The sequence below is a fragment of the Bombina bombina genome, chromosome 7 (genome assembly GCF_027579735.1).
Source record: "Bombina bombina isolate aBomBom1 chromosome 7, aBomBom1.pri, whole genome shotgun sequence".
Classification (NCBI taxonomy): domain Eukaryota; kingdom Metazoa; phylum Chordata; class Amphibia; order Anura; family Bombinatoridae; genus Bombina; species Bombina bombina.
In genome coordinates this window covers 403,285,882-403,300,901 of record NC_069505.1, presented here as the reverse complement: position 1 = coordinate 403,300,901, position 15,020 = coordinate 403,285,882, and the positions used below count along the sequence as shown (strand labels likewise).

The 15,020-nt window shown below is 40.4% G+C and overlaps 1 pseudogene; it reads left to right on the top strand.

Annotated features, from left to right (window-relative positions):
- Positions 1 to 11,433: 11,433 nt before the first annotated feature.
- LOC128636858 (uncharacterized) lies at positions 11,434 to 11,552 on the top strand (annotated as a pseudogene).
- The last annotated feature ends 3,468 nt before the right edge of the window (positions 11,553 to 15,020 follow it).

The following is a 15,020-nucleotide window of genomic DNA, read 5'->3' as shown; positions in this document are numbered from 1 at the left end:
GTTTCAGAGTTATCTGCTCTGCAGTGTTCTCCGCCCTATCTGGTGTTCCATGCAGATAAGGTGGTTTTGCGTACTAAGCCTGGTTTTCTTCCAAAGGTTAATTCTAACAAGAATATTAACCAGGAGATAGTTGTACCTACTTTATGTCCGAATCCAGTTTCAAAGGAGGAACGTTTGTTACACAATTTGGACGTAGTCCGTGCTCTAAAATTCTATTTAGAGGCTACAAAAGATTTCAGACAAACATCTTCTTTGTTTGTTGTCTATTCTGGTAAAAGGAGAGGTCAAAAAGCGACTTCTACCTCTCTTTCCTTTTGGCTTAAAAGCATCATCTGATTGGCTTATGAGACTGCCGGACGGCAGCCTCCTGAAAGAATCACAGCTCACTCCACTAGGGCTGTGGCTTCCACATGGGCCTTCAAGAACGAGGCTTCTGTTGACCAGATATGTAAGGCAGTGACTTGGTCTTCACTGCACACTTTTGCCAAATTTTACAAATTTGATACTTTTGCTTCTTCAGAGGCTATTTTTGGGAGAAAGGTTTTGCAAGCTGTGGTGCCTTCCGTTTAGGTAACCTGATTTGCTCCCTCCCTTCATCCGTGTCCTAATGCTTTGGTATTGGTTCCCACAAGTAAGGATGACGCCGTGGACCGGACACACCAATGTTGGAGAAAACAGAATTTATGCTTACCTGATAAATTACTTTCTCCAACGGTGTGTCCGGTCCACGGCCCGCCCTGGTTTTTTTTTTTATTTTTTTTTATTGTTTTTTTTTATTTATAATATTTTTATTGAGGATAGAAGACATACAACAGTTATAAACAGTGTACAAAATAATATATTCCTTTTATAACAAGAGTAGGTATTTTAAAGTCCTCATTTTTCTTCCCTGTATGTAATATATTAGGTCACTCTTGGACCTTTCAAGCGATATAGCTAAAGTCCAGGGGATTTTATAATGCAAAAAAAACAAAAAAGTATCCGACATAAATGAGATCATTGTAGGTGTGATATAAACGAGTTATGGTCCAGATACTAAGACCAGAGCTGAACATAGGGTGTGCATAACATTTTGACACAATCTATTTAACCATTGAACAGTTGCGATATAGATTAATAAGATTCTCTATTGTGACCCAATAGTGTACAAATTAGAAACTACACCTGCTGCATTTTTCCTAGGAAAGTAGTGCATATCCGTTTGGGAAAAACAAACTTCCCATTTATACAAGTTGATCTGTGGGCTCAATTTGAAAGTGAAGATTGGGTTACCATGTTTGTAAAAATAGACTAAAAGGAGAAGGGTGGTTAACTATGGGTGACTTGCTATCTTAATAAATTATATATATATATGCCTGAAAGTTGGCTATATTATCATGGGTGCAAAATGCTGCACATGTTGTGTCCACCTCGCAGTCCCGGCCGCAGACTGCCAGACAAGACAGCATGTATGAATCTACACCACCCATTGAAATATCTTTTCGTGAATTCTTATGTCCCACCTTCTGTATGGCTTGAGTAGTTTCTACCCAGGGGCCCCCCACAAACCCCCAAGGCACACACCTATTTACATAGTTTGAGGAAAGATGTGGGCACTTTGCCTAGCGACATACTAGTTGAGAGCTCCAGTTAAAATAAATGCGTGTGATGCAGTCACCCTACTGATGATTCTACTTTTCTTTACCCATCTAATGTGTATATGGTTCTATAATAAATTTATATACATAAAAATTGAGATATGCAAAATTTATCTGACAATGCCACATAGACAATTCTCAGGTCCTATGTGCATAAAGAACAACATTCCAAGACAAAATAAGACTTTTCTGTTTTTTTTTGTTTGTTTTTTTAAAAACTTAAAATATAGCAAGATTATAGCACTTAGCTACAGTCCTAGGATTCTTGACTCTGCATATCTTATATGATTTTGACATAAAAAGTGATGTAAACATTATTAAACAGTTAATGCCACATGAACAATTCTTAGGGCCTATTTGCATATAGAACAACATTCCCAAACAGAACAAAACTTTTTTCTTTTTTTTTTAACTTAGAATCTGGTAAGCTTATAGTACTTAGCTATAGTCCTATGGGTCTTCTCTCTGCTTATCTAGCATAGATTTTGCTAGGTAACAACTGAACCCCATGATAGATGTCCTGTCACAGATCTTGAGCCCGGTGTGGTCAAAGTGAGGCTAAAGCTTTTTCCTGCTAACCCTGCTCGATCTTGTTCCAGTATTTTGGAGGATTCTTTTTTGTAGATGGTTCCCGGGTCACTGTGCGCTATTTCAGTTTGCTGGTTACAGGTCTTGAAGATTTCTGGAGGGTCGTGAAATAGCAGGAGACTTGAGATGTCGAGGTTCCCAGACCCCTCAGAGCTCCCCCCCCAGGCTCCAGGGCAGCTCCGCCGGTCCCGGCTTGTACCCGCTCAGGTATAATAAGTGTGCTATCATCAGATGATGGCGATGTGGCTCTTTCGCTCCTTCTTTGCGGCCTCCGCCACTGCGGCTTGATGTGTCCATTTTTCCGGGCGCCATCTTAATTTGATGGTTGCACTGCAGCAGCGCATCTCTCTGCGTTGGGGAAAGGTGCTCTGTATTAGGAGAATCCTGGTAAGCGTCGTCTGCCCATTCGCTCTGTTCAGTTGGCAGGAGCATAGGTAGTAGGGTGTCAGCTCGCTGTAGAGGCTCTCCTTTTATCTGTGTGCCGAGGATTTCCAATTTCGCGGGCTTCGTGTGAGATTCAGGTCTATGGCCCATAGTTTGCTGCGTAGTTTTCACCGGAGATGTATCCATAGGTAGTCTGTCTATAAGAAGCTGCAGCTCACTCTCAGACAACGCCTTCTCTATGAGAGGTTGAAATAGTCCCTCTAATCTTATGAGAATTACGTCCCAATTGTCAGGGAGTGGATTACCTCTCATGGTAGCTGTGATATTCAGTAGCCTTTCAATTTTCTGTTATGTTGCGTAGCCGTCCACCTTCAACAGCTACGTTGTATGAAGTTGCAAGCACTCTAGTGTGTCAGCAGTAGATAGTTATGTGAACAGCTCCGGTCATACACCCCAGAGAGACCGGGGGGGGGAAGCGCCGCCTGTGAGTTTGCCACGACTACAGGCCTCAGGTGTCCTTTCCCGACCCTGGGGTCATTAATACAGCAATCTGATATAATTAGTGTTAATAGTCTTTAACATTCACGAATCCAGTCGTGTGGGCTCTTGATGCTGTGCAAATCTAGCAATAACTGGCAAGTTATTAGCTTTTCTCCCGAAGCACTAGAAAAATGCGACTGCTCAGAGTCGCTTCTTGGACACGCCCCCCCCGCCCTGGTTTTTTAATCAGGTCTGATGAATTATTTTCTCTAACTACAGTCACCACTGTACCATATGATTTCTCCTATATTTTTCCTCCTGTCCGTCGGTCGAATGACTGGGGTGGGCGGAGCCTAGGAGGGACTATATGGCCAGCTTTGCTGGGACTCTTTGCCATATTCCCACAAGTAAGGATGACGCCGTGGACCGGACACACCGTTGGAGAAAGTAATTTATCAGGTAAGCATAAATTCTGTTTTTTGACTAGACTGCCCTTTAAAGCGACATGAAACCCCAATTTTTTTCTTTCTTGATTGAGATAGAGCCTGCTATTTTAAACTTCTTTCCAATGTACTTCAATTATCAATTTTACCTTTTACTCTTGCTATCTTTTATTGAAGAAGTAGCAATGCATTACTGGGAGCTAATTGAACACATTTGTGAACAAATGACAAGAGAAATATATGTACAGTCACCAATGAGCAGCTAGCTCCCAGATCCTGGGCCTACCCTAAGTATGCTTTTCAACATAGGATACCAAAAGAACAAAGCAAATTATAGAAGTAAATTGGACATTTTCTAAAAATTGTATTCTCTATATGAATCATGAAAGAAAAATTTGTCCCTTTTAAAAAAAAAAAATAAAAAAAAAAAAAAATCAGATAGCACGTGCAGTTTTGAGAGACTTTTCAGTTTTTACGTCTAATCAAATTTACTTTGTGCTCTTGATATCCAAATAATTTTTGAAAGGCAAATGTTAGTTTTTTTGCTATTTATTTGGCTATGTAGGTTCTGGATGTGAATGAAAGACACATATATTACAATATAATGCCCAAAATGGGCCACAAAGATTTTTACATGATTTAGTTTCTACCATTAAGTTTTTCATCATCTGATCCTTGAAGTGTTCAGCTAGCTCCCAGTAGTGCACTGCTGCTCTGGACCTGACTTTAGCTATGTGTTTAACTCATTTCTAAACACATAGAGTATTTGGGAATTGCATAGGTAAGAAAAGGATATGAAACTCAAAATATGTTTTGGGATTCATATCCCTTTAACAGTTATTTTGAACATTAATAAACTTATACTTGTATATTAGTGTAAATTTAAAGGGACAGTCAAGTCCGAAATAAACTTCAGATAGGCCATGTAATTTTAAAAAAAATTCCAATTTACTTTTATCACCAATTTTGCTTTGTTCTTTTGGTGTTCTTAGTTTAAAGCTAAACCTAGGTAGGCTTATATGCTAATTTCTTAGACCTCTAATCTGAATGCGTTTTGACAGTTTTTCACCACTAGAGGGCGGTAGTTCATGTGTGTCATATAGATAACATTGAGCTCACACATGTGAAATTATCTATGAGTCAGCACTGATTGGCTAAAATGCAATTCTGTCAAAAGAACTGAAATAAGGGGGCAGTCTGCAAATGCTTAGATACAAGGTAATCACAGAGGTAAAAAGTATATTAATATAACTGAGATAAGGGGCAGTCTGCAGAGGCTTAGATACAAGGTAATCACAGAGGTAAAAAGTATATTAATATAACTAAGCCTCTGCAGACTGCTCCCTTATCTCAGATACAAGGTAATCAGAGAGGTAAAAAGTATATTAATATAACTGAGATAAGGAGCAGTCTGCAGAGGCTTAGATACAAGGTAATCACAGAGGTAAAAAGTATATTAATATAACTGAAATAAGGAGCAGTCTGCAGAGGCTTAGATACAAGGTAATCACAGAGGTAAAAAGTATATTAATATAACTGTGATAAGGAGCAGTCTGCAAGGCTTAGATACAAGGTAATCACAGAGGTAAAAAGTATATTAATATAACTGTGATAAGGAGCAGTCTGCAAGGCTTAGATACAAGGTAATCACAGAGGTAAAAAAGTATATTAATATAACTGAGATAAGGAGCAGTCTGCAGAGGCTTAGATACAGGGTAATCACAGAGGTAAAAAGTATATTAATATAACTGAGATAAGGAGCAGTCTGCAGAGGCTTAGATACAGGGTAATCACAGAGGTAAAAAGTATATTAATATAACTGAGATAAGGAGCAGTCTGCAGATGCTTAGATACAAGGTAATCACAGAGCTAAAAAGTATATTAATATAACAGTGTTGGTTATGCAAAACTGGGGAATGGGTATTAAAGGGATTATCTATCTTTTTACACAACAACAATTCTGGTGTTGACTGTCCCTTTAAGTAGCTTTTATTTTACGTTTTGTTTTACAAACAATATACCTACATGTTTAAATGTTGCTTTTTAAGATGTATGGAATAAACTTTTTCAGTATATTGTCCCTTTAAGATTCCTTATTTCCTTGTGACATAAAGCAGTTTGTTGTTTCTTTTTTTTTCTTTAAAGGGCCATTGTAAGTAAAAATGACTTGCTCTAATGCTTCTAGTAAAAGTTCTCACTGTATTAGTGTTAACATTTTTCTCTGCACGCACATGTGACGCATAGCTTGATATTCTCAATGTATCAGCATGTTAAATACTGTAGCTGCTCAGAGCACCAGTGGGGATTCTATCATGTCAGCTATTCACAAATTGAGTAGATGATGCAAACACATTAGGCTCTCTGAGCAAGTGCTATGTTTAAAATGCTGGTGCACGGTACATACTTAAAGGGATATGAAACCCAAATTGCTTCTTTCATGAAAGAAATAGTGGGTTTCATGTCCCTTTTAAATACACTTTTGAAACGGCTATAGTATAATAAATGTGCATTACACAAATGCTTCTATTCACAACTGAAGTGCATATATGTGGATTCCAATTGTGGCTGGAATGTCCCTTTAAATGTTTATGCAACCTCTCTGTGGGAGTTAAAGGGACATAAAACCCCACATTTTTATTTTATGATTCAGATAGAACATACAATTTTAAACTATTTTCCAATGTACTTCTACAATAATTTTTTTTGTTTTCTTGTTATCCTTTGTTGAAAAGCAGGAAGGTAAGTTTAGGAGCGTTCACGTGTTAGCAGCAGTTTTGCAACAATGTTTGGCAAGAGCAAGAGCACTAGGGCAGCACTATTTCCTGTCATGTAGTGCACCAGACATCTACTTATCTAGGTATCTCTTCAACAAAGAATAAAATTAGAACAAAGCAAGTTTGATAATAGAAGTAAATTGGAAACTTTTGTTTAAATTGTATTCCCTGTCTGAATCCCCCCAAAAATGGTGTTTCATGTCCCTTTAAACACATAGACTTGCAGGTTCGGTAGTGCAGGACACAGTTTAAGACCTTGTGACTAGTGCAGCACCTAAAGGGTTATCCCCGTTTCCCCCATATAGGCTGCTTCCTTCTTCCTTACCTGTTAATAGGCAGCGCTCGTGCTTCTGTTTGACTGCTCAGTTCCTTCTTCTGCTTCCTACACGCGATTATTTTTATCTTGTCAGTAACAGCCCTTTCTCACTGTAGACAGTAAAGTCCAAATTAAACTTTCATGATTCAGATAGGGCATACAATTTTAAACAACTTTCTAATTTACTTTTATCATAAAATTTGCTTTGTTCTCTTGATATTCTTAGTTGAAAGCTAAACCTAGGTAGGCTCATATGCTAATTTCTTTAATGTAATTGGCAAGAGTCCATGAGCTAGTGACGTATGGGATATACAATCCTACCAGGAGGGGCAAAGTTTCCCAAACCTCAAAATGCCTATAAATACACCCCTCACCACACCCACAATTCAGTTTTACAAACGTTGCCTCCTATGGAAGTTTATGCTAAGATTTCTACGTTGATATGCGCTTCTCAGCTTTTTGAAGCCCGTTTCCTCTCGGAGTACAGTGAATGTCAGAGGGACGTGAAGGGAGTATCACCTATTGAATGCAATGGTTTTCCTCACAGGGATCTATTTCATAGGTTCTCTGTTATCGGTCGTAGAGATTCATCTCCTACCTCCCTTTTCAGATTGACAATATACTCTTATATATACCATTACCTCTACTAATAACTGTTTTAGTACTGGTTTGGCTATCTGCTATATGTGGATGGGTGTCTTCAGGTAAGTATGTTTTCATTACTTAAGACACTCTCAGCTATGGTTTGGCACTTTATGCATTAATATAAAGTTCTAAATATATGTATTGTACTTCTATTTGCCATGAGTCAGGTTTATGTATATTTCCTTTTGCAGACTATCCGTTTCAAAATTGGGAAAAACATATTTAGGAAGTTATTTTTTCTTACCTGGGGTAAAGCCATTTCTTCAAAATTGACGGTTTTCATTAATTCTCGTGGGCAAAATTTAGGCTCGCGAGGCCGCAAAATGCTGATATTTATTGCGCCATTCTTGGCGCGAGAATTTTTTTGCCGCAAAGGTAAGTTCGGTGACGTAAATTTGTCATTTCCCGCGTCTTAGTTGATGCCAGGTTTCCTTGCACAAGGTTGCGTCTGCTATGACGCGAGTTGCATCATTTCCGGATGTTGTTAGCGCCAAAATATTTTCGTTTTGCGTTGCGCGTCATACTTGGCGCCAAATAATTTTATTATTTAAACCCCACTTCCTATATGCCTCTTGCCTTTTTCTATGCTCAGAGGGCTATGCTGTTTGCATTTTTTTCCCCATTCCTGAAACTGCCATATAAGGAAATTGATCATTTTGCTTTATATTTTGTTTTTTTCTCTTACATTTGCAAGATGTCTCAATCTGATCCTGTCTCAGAAACCACTATTGGATTCCTGCTGCCTGATAACAGTTCTAAGTGTATCTGTTGTAAGTTAACAGAGATTATAGCTCCAGCTGTAGTGTGTAACAGTTGTCATGATAAGCTTTTTCATGCAGAGAATGTATCCATCAATACTAGTACTATGCCTGTTGTTCCTTCAACATCTAATTTTATTGCTGATGCGATTCAGAAGGCTTTGTCTGCCATTCCGCCTTCTAATAAACATAAAAGGTCTTTTAAAACTTCTCATAAAGATGATGAATTTTCAAATGACCGAAAACATACTGAATTATCCTCCTCTGATGAGGATCTATCTGATTTAGAAGATCCTACCTCAGGTATTGACACTGACAAATCTACTTATCTCTTTAAGATGGAGTATATTCGTTCCTTGTTGAAAGAAGTGTTAATTACTTTGGATATTAAAGAAACTAGTCCTCTTGATATTAAAACTAGTAAACATTTAAATTCTGTTTATAAACCTCCTGTGGTTACTACAGAGGTTTTTTCAGTTCCTGATGCTATTTCTGATATGATTTCAAAGGAATGGAATAGGCCTGGTACTTCTTTTATTCCTTCTTCTAGGTTTAAAAAGTTGTATCCTTTACCAGCAGCCAGATTGGAGTTTTGGGAAAAAATCCCCAAAGTTGATGGGGCTATTTCTACTCTTGCCAGATGTACTACTATCCCTATGGAAGATAGTACTTCATTTAAGGATCCTTTATATAGGAAACTTGAATCTTATCTAAGGAAAGCTTATTTATTTTCTGGCTATCTTCTCAGGACTGCAATTTCTATAGCTGATGTTGCAGCTACATCAACCTTCTGATTAGAAAGCTTAGCGCAACAGGAAACAGATTCTGATTTTTCTAGCATTGTTCTCTTGCTTCAACATGCTAATCATTTTATCTGTGATGCTATTTTTGATATCTTCAAAATTGATGTTAAATCTATGTCTTTAGCTATTTTAGCTAGAAGAGCTTTGTGGCTCAAATATTGGAATGCTGACATGGTATCTAAGTCTAGATTACTATCTCTTTCCAAGGTAACAATTTATTTGGTTCTCAGTTGGATTCCATTATTTCAACTGTCACTGGGGGGAAGGGAGTTTTTTTTTTTTACCTCAGGATAAAAGATCAAAGGTGAATCTAAAGCTTCTAATCGTTTTCGTTCCTTTTGACAGAATAAGAAACAGAAACCAAATCCTTCCCCCAAGGAGTCTGGTTCCAATTGGAAGCCTTCTTCATGTTGGAATAAATCCAAGCCTTTTAAGAAACCAAAGCCAGCCCCCAAGTCTGCATGATGGTGCGGCCCTCATTCCAGTTCAGCTGGTGGGGGTCAGATTAAAATTTTTCCAGAACATTTGGGCAGATTCTGTCCAAAATCATTGGATTCAGAGTATTGTCTCTCAAGGGTATCACATAGGATTCAGAATGAGACCTCCTGTGAGAAGATTTTTTCTCTCACAGGTTCCAGCAAATCCAGTGAAGGCTCAGGCTTTTCTGAAGTGTGTTTCAGATCTAGAGCTTTCAGGGGTAATTATACCAGTTCCGTTTCAGGTCACTCCATCCAGATGTGTTTCTTTTTTTAAGACACGGTGAGTCCACGGATCATCTTAATTACTAATGGGATATTCACCTCCTGGTCAGCAGGAGGAGGCAAAGAGCACCTTAGCAGAGCTGCTAAATAGCTCCTCCCTTCCCTCCCACTCCAGTCATTATCTTTGCCTACGTTAGCGATAGGAAGAGGTAAAGTGAGGTGTTAGAATAGATTCTTCAATCAAGAGTTTATTGTTTTTAAAGTAGTACAATATTGTGCTGCTTTGTTCTAGGGTGTAGCCGTAGTCCATATCAGTCTCTTCAGTAGAGCTTTGGTGGCTTTAGAGCAATGGGAACTGGTGGGACATAATTCTCACTGCGCCTCCCATACATTGATGCTGCCCTATTCATGATAGCCTAAGTAAGATGACTCCGGCTTTATCCTTTTCCACAGGGCTATGGGAGGGAGAGGACCTCTTAAACCTGCTGAGCTGCCCTGCTGTCGGGTAGAATTTAAAGGTAAGTGCTGACTTTTTATTCTGGGTCTGGGGAAATAAGATCTCAGAAAAAGAGAAGCACTTTAATTTATGGGACATAAAGACTCCTTTTTGTAGAGGAGGATAATTTAGACAGCACCTTCTTGGCAGGCACTGGGGCTGAGGAGAGATAAGGACTTTCACTATGAGCTTTAATCTCTGGGTCTATGTAAGAGGAAATGGCTTACCAAGGAGCAAAAGACCCATTTTGGCTACAGACTTAGTCTGTTTATTCACTATCGGTGGCTTAACTTTTCAAAACGGAATCTGTTGCAATAACAATGGCGACCGGGATTTGCCTTTGATAACGCCCATGATGGGCGGAGCTTTGAGTAGCACCAATTTGGCTGGTGCGCTCTGACTTAATCTTCGCTTTCAATGTTTAACTTCCTGGTAATTTCGGAAGGATAAGGGCAGTGTCTAGTGAGCTGCGTGAGAACCGGACAGCACTACATTGCTGTGTCCGATCTTTTGGGCCGCAAGATTTCTCTGGTGTCAGAGGGACTGTTTTTGACAACTCAGCAAGGTTTAAGCTGAGGTGTAGGGACTTTCTGCTACATTTGAGTACTGTTAACGTACTGTTAACTTTTCCTCTACACACAAAAATAAAGTGTGAAGTTTTAACATTTAAAGACACAGTAACACCTTTTATGTTTTAACTGTTTAATAAAGAATTTCAACTGTAATTTGATCATTCATTTTTGGAACAAGAGGTCCTGTTAGATGCCCTTTGTAATGCTAATGCTCTGATGCCGATGTGAAGACACAATCTTTTCTGTTCTTCTATGTGAAGAACGTTAGATTGTTCAGATTTTTCTGAGCCAACTCCTTTTTAAGGCAGATACTGTTTAAGAATCTATTGATAAGGTTCATTTTATGCAGCAAATTTGTCCTCAAGTGTCCCAATGTTATAGCCCTCACAAGCAGTGCCCTGCGCTTCATCTCAATCTCCTTCTGGAGTTACCTTGCCATTTTTTCCCCATGCTGCGGGGCTGATGCAAGAGGAAATGTGTTACATCAGTGAATAAGTTTTCCGAATGTTTCTTCCCAGAGGCCTGAATAGGACGATTCTTCGTTAGTATCTGAGGAAAAGATCTCAGATTATGTAATTCATTTACCTGAAGGTGTAACCTGGAATATCTCAATTTATTAATAAGGAGGCCTGGAAAACAGTTCTCAAAGGGGAAGGAGCCGTTTCCATCTTAGCTAAGCGATCTACTATTCCCATAGATGATAGTTGTGGCTTCAAAGACCCTATGAAAAGAAGTTAGAGGGTTTACTTAAAAGACGTTTGCACAACAGGGCTTACAATGACAGCCAGCTGTGTACTCTGCTACCGTCACTAGTGCGGCGGCATATTGTTTAGAGGCTCTACCGCCAAACTGACTTGAAGGCACCAGATCCTGTCTGAACTCTGAAGTTTAGCAGGGCCAGGCTTGGTCAGTACCTGGATGGGAGAACGCCTGGGAACCCCAGGTGCAGTAGGCTACGGAGAGCCTGACGTTTAAAGCCTTGGTCTGCGGTTGTGTCCCTTATGTCTAAACTGTTAGCCATTTCCCTACGGGGGGAAAACTTTATTTGGACCGGGCCTGTCGGAGATTATCTCTGATATCTCGGGAGGTAAGGGTTATCTTTTTCCACAGGATAAGAGAAACTAACAAAAAGAACGACAGAGTAATTTTCTTTTTGAAGTTGCAAGGGAAATCCTTACTCTACTGCCTCCAATCAGGAACAGACTAGCCTGCATGGTGACCCAATCAATCTTAGTATAAGGGGAAACAATCCATACGCCTGCTGTTAAATCAATGAAGGCCGATACGATTGTCTGGGGTTGCTTTGTTCCTTGTTCAGAGAGGAATTGCCTGGTATTTCGGCGCTGGACTGACCGTAATAGGCGGGATCAGACTGATATACTACAGGAAAGTTCTTCTCTGTGAAAAGCATTACTGGGCTAAAAGAAGCTGCACCCAGGTGGTAAATTGCCATAGAACAAGCTAACAATAGTATTGAGCCAGTTGTTCGTTCCTGTGAGTGTGCTTCTCTCCGTGTGTATTTAGTCTCCCTATGGGGAAAAAAAGGGGAAACCAGACGTGGACTCCTTGCTCAGTGTGCTTAGAGGAATATGGCTACACCTCACTGACGAGGCCCAATGAAGGCCGAAACGATCGTCTGGGGTTGCTGTGTTCCTTGTTCAGAGAGGAATTGCCTGGTATTTCAGCGCTGGACTGACCGGAATAGGCGGGATCAGACTGATATACTACAGGAAAGTTCTTCTCTGTGAAAAGCATTACTGGGCTAAAAGAAGCTGCACCCAGGTGGTAAATCGCCATAGAACAGGCTAACAATAGTATTGAGCCAGTTCGTTCCTGTGAGTGTGCTTCTCTCTGTGTGTATTTAGTCTCCCTATGTTAAATCAAGGACAGCATGACGGGCATGCCCCGATCTGGGACCGGATTTTGTAAGGGGTAGACTTTCCCTCTTCTCTCAGGCTTGAGTTCGAGATGTTCTGGATCCCTGGGTGATAGAAAATGCTTAACAGGGACACACAAGTTTTCCTCTCAAAGGCAGGTTTCTGCTTTCAAGATTTGCTACAGACCAGACAAGAAAGAGGCGTTCTTACGCTGTGTTGGAGACCTTTCCAGCCTGGGAATGATTGTTCCTGGTCCGGTACAGGAACAGGGTCTGGGATTTTATTCTAGTCTGTTCAGAGTTCCCAAAAAGGGAGGGAATCTTCATACAAAATCTAGTTCTCAAGAGTTTAATCATATTTCTCGGGGAACCGCCCTTCAAGATGAAAACTATTCGTTTTGGAAAAGAAATACATTTGGAAAAGAGTTCCTTAGTTCCAAATACAAGGGTAACTCTCTATGAAGATTTTTCTGACAGAAGTCAGGAAATTAAAGATTAGCGATCTTGTTTAGTCCTTTCTCCATTCTTCGGCCGTCAGTGGTTCAGTGCTTTGAGTTAATCGGGCTGATGATGGCGGCAATGGACATCATCCCATTTGCTCGTTTCCATCCCAGACCTTTGCGGGTAAGCATGCTCAGGCAATGGAACGAGGGTTATGTGGACTCGTCTCCTCGAATGTTACTGGGGCAGGAGACAAGGGATTCAATTCAAAAGGTGGTTATCTCTGGATCATCTCTCCCAGGGAATTTGCTTTCGCAGTCTGTCTTGGGTGATTGTGACAACAGACATTAGCCTCCTAGGGTGGGGGGTAGTCTGGGGCTCCCTAAAAGGCTCAGGGAGCTTGGACTAGGTCAGAGTCTGTTCTTCCTATAAACATTCTGGAACTGAGGGTGATTTTCAATGCTCTCCTGGCCTGGTCTCCATTGGCCACGGTCCGGTTCGTCCGGTTCCAGTCGGACATCATATCTTCGGTGGCTTGCATCAATCATCGGGGAGGAACGAGGAATTCCTTAGCGATGACAGAAGTAACCAAGATTATCCAAGGGGCGGAAGCCCATTTTTGCTGTCTGTCGGCTATCCACATCCCAAGGGTAGAACAAGTGGGAGGCGTTTTTGCTGAGCAGACAACCTTTCATCCGAAAGAGTGGGAGCTCCTCCCGGAAGTGTTCTCCAGCTTGATTCTCAATTGGGGTCAACCGGGTTTGGATCTCATGGTATCTCGACAGAATGCCAAGTTCCCGAGATACGGGTTGAGGTCTAGGGTTTTCCAGGCGGAACTTATAGATGCTTGGCGGTCCCTTAGACCTTCAGTCTAGCATACCTATTTCCTCCGTTTGCTTCTCTTCCTTGGGTTATTGCTCGAATCAAACAGGACAGGGCCTCAGTGATTCTTATAGCGCCGGCCTGGCCTTGCAGGACTTGGTATGCAGATCTGGTGGAGATGGCATCTCTACCACCTTTGAAACTTAGTTGAGGAAGGACCTTCTGATCAGGTGCCCTTCTTTCGCCCAATTCTAGTTTCTCTGAAACTGACTGCTTGGAGATTGAATTCTTCATTTTATCCAAGCGAGGTTTTTTTTCTGGCTCGGTCATAGAGACCATGATTCAGGCTTGTAGCCTGTATCTAGAAGGTTTTACCATTATGATTTGGCGTAAATATTCCTATGGTGTGATCCAAGGGCTACTCATGGAGTGAATTTTGTTCCTGTCCTTGTTCCCTAAGGTATCAAATCTCAGAATTTTCTTTTTTGTTACACAAACTTCTGGCAGATTTTCCATATGTATAATCATTTGGTTAGGATCAGGTCTGTGTTCAAAACAATTATTCCTGTGGAGTCTTAATTTAGTTCTCAGAGTTCTTCAAGGGACTTCGTTTGGACTTAGGTATTCCTTAGATACTAAGTTGTTATCTTGGAAAGTTTTATTTTTTGTTGATATTTCTTCTGCTCGTAGAGTGTCAGAGCTCTCGACGTTACAGTACGAGTCTCCTTATCTTATTTACTCTGATAAGGTAGTTTTACGTACTAGATTAGGATTTCTTCCTAAGGTTGTTTCTGATCAGAACTTGTCCCTCCCATATCATCTTTGTACTCTAGCTTGGGTATTGAATCCCATTAGTAATTAAGATGATCCGTGGACTCATGGTGTCTTAAAAAAGAAAAGAAAATTTATGCTTACCTGATAAATGTATTTCTTTTTTGACTCGATTAGTCCACCGCCCACCCTGTTTTCTTTAGACAGGTTTGGGGTTATGTAAACTTCAGACACCTCTTCACCTTGGCTTTTCCTTTCTCTTCCTAACTTCGGTCGAATGACTGGAGTGGGAGGGAAGGGAGGAGCTATTTAACAGCTCTGCTGTGGTGCTCTTTGCCTCCTCCTGCTGACCAGGAGGTGAATATCCCATTAGTAATTAAGATGATCCATGGACTCATCGTGTCAAAAAAGAAATAATTTATCAGGTAAGCATAAATTTTCTTTTTTTCAGATTGTTCAGATGTGGGGTCTTCCAGAAATAGATCTGATGGCTTCCCATCTGAACAAGAAACT